Source organism: Anarhichas minor, unplaced genomic scaffold (genome assembly GCF_050575085.1).
Source record: "Anarhichas minor isolate MPS153535 unplaced genomic scaffold, ASM5057508v1 ptg000136l, whole genome shotgun sequence".
NCBI classification, from domain to species: Eukaryota; Metazoa; Chordata; class Actinopteri; order Perciformes; family Anarhichadidae; genus Anarhichas; species Anarhichas minor.
The window spans coordinates 4927337-4929882 of NW_027466582.1; the positions used below are offsets into that span (position 1 = coordinate 4927337).

The 2546-nt window shown below is 41.2% G+C and overlaps 1 pseudogene; it reads right to left on the minus strand.

Annotated features, from left to right (window-relative positions):
* Window positions 1-290: 290 nt before the first annotated feature.
* Window positions 291-491, minus strand: LOC142942989 (small nucleolar RNA U3; annotated as a pseudogene).
* Between the last annotated feature and the right edge of the window lie 2055 nt (window positions 492-2546).

Genomic DNA, 2546 nt, shown 5'->3' on the forward strand with positions numbered 1-2546 from the left:
CAGCTCTACTGAGGTCCCTTAAACAGTAAGTTTATAGTTAGTTTTCTAGAGAATAATATTAGATTATTATATATTGTATATTATCTTGAAACTTAAACTTTATCACAATGGTCATATACATACATACATGAAATTAAACCATTATTCGCATTTTAGGAGCAGTGGGCTGCTGTGAAGTGCATAGGGAGCAACTTGGGGTTCAGTGTTTCAGTCAAGGACACTTTGACATGCAGACGGTAGGAGCCGGGGATAAAACCGCCAAACCTGTTGTTAAAGGACGACCCGCTCTACCCACTGAGCCACAGCCGCCCCTTAGGAAGTACAAAACGGCCATCAAGGACAAAGAGCATAAAAACGGAATCATTACTCTCTATCTGCTCCACGCTCGGAAGGGAACATCACAACTCATCATCGTGAGACCAAACACTTTAGAAACACATTTATCAAGTCAGAAACTATAAAAACGATCCCTACATTTTCAGTATTTTCAGAGCACAGATTAAAAATCTGTGACAGTGTGACATTAATTCATATTATTGTGACAGTGAACAGATGGTCCAAAGATGGTTCACTTCTCGAGCAAGGAATGAGTTAAATCACTTTTATTGTGAAAGACAGGATACAAAAACGAGGGATCAAACCTCGAAGGTTGCAGGCTTCTTACAGGATTTACTTCAAATCCCCAGACAAGGTTGGCAATGCTGGTCTGGGAGTATTTAATAAGAAGCAGTCTTTCTCAAGCGCTACTGATGAGTCGTCCTTGAACGAGGAGTTACACTAATTTCTACAGAACAGCTGTTCACTTAGAGCTGCTGCACACTAGAAATCAGTTACATTCACACAGGAATACGGAGCGGTCGTTTAGTGAAAAAGCGCATGTATCAGTTAAACTTTCCTGGATGAATGAACATAAGAAAACTAACACGGAGAGGCATTAACCAGTTCGGCTGTGAAAAACACAGTCCAAAAGAAATAGCAATGGGCTGTCCTCACAATTGTTTTTGGACTCAGGTAAAATAGACCACATACTCATGGGTCCTCACACCAACATCTGCACTCAATTAAAGTGATGTTTCAGCTGAGTGTTACAAAATATCCCTCCAAATCACTACATCTTATTCCCAGTAATAATTTTTTGCTATACTAACAATAGCCATGTTCATTGTTTACGTTCATTATATCTTTTCGATCACAATGATAATTTGGGGGAGTGGCTTGGAGCGACGGCCGAAAGGTTGCCAGCGTTGCTGACTTTGCAACTTTCTTGCGAGATTTGGCAACTTTTGAAAAACAAAACAAAACATTGAAAAAGAGCTGGGCTGGGTTTTTGGGTGCGATATCTTTTTTTTTAATCTAGCATACTTTCTCAAGATTACCAGCCCTGCCTTTAAACAGGTCAATAGACCAGATAGATCGAACAAGTGGAAAGAAAGATGGGGAAAGCACCCGGCCATACTCAAACCAGGGATATCACATTGTCAGTGTCTTGCGGTCAGAATGCCCAAGTCTTGTTTTTCTCAGGTGCATATAAAAAACATTCGATATTCTCCAGTTTGACGTATATGTCACAGGAGTTTTCAGTCCCACAACCCACAGTTCTCACTGAACCATTCAGTCTGACACTGAACCAGCTCGTTATGAATAATTGTACGCTCAACAACAAAAAAGGTATAAAACTCACTTCTGTTTCCATCCAGGAAGTAGTGGTGGCTTATAGCCAGTGCAACATGGGTACTCGAGAAGAGTGATGACAAGACTTACTGTAATTGGAAAATGGCTTTTGTGCCAGTAGCCACAGCCAGTAGAGTACTTCCCTCTACAGGGACTCACTGTTTGTGAGTTGACTATGGAGACTGATCAAGTATCTTTAATTTGATACCTTCCCTTGTTTGATTTTGGTAAAGCTGCTGCCTCACACAGACGGCGGTGATGTGAAGACGAACACGAAGTTCACGTATAGATTTGAGAGGAGAAGAGAAGAAGCAGATTCATTAATGAAGTACAATCAATTTCATTTATATCGCCCATTATCACAAATTTGCCCCAGGGGGCTTTACAATCCTTACTGTGCTCAACACCCTCTGTCTTTCTCGCTTCGTATAAGGAAAGACCCCTAAAACCCCCTTTAACGGGGGAAATAACGGAAGAAAGCTCAGGAAGAGCAACTGAGGACGGTTCCTCTCCCAGGACAGACGGACACTGCGAGTGTTTGTGTACTGTGTTTAGGTACATTGGCTGCTCAGAATAAACCCCCTAATAGTGTTTACAAACCATCATTAGTGTTACCTCCTGTAGACTATTAGATCAAGGGGGGGCTTGGAACTGTCTTTAGTGATCCCTCCTGCCCTGACTTTCACAAGTTACACTCCTCAGATCCTCAGCCAGCCAATAACAGGCAAGGAGATTATCCAAAAAAAATCCCACTACACAGCGGTGGAAAATTCCAAATGCCATAAAAGTAAACCTTAATATAATACCAGTGAAGAAAAAAAAAAAAAGGAAATAAGGGCGTATACTTGGGAGGAAAGATTTAGTTGGAGTCAATG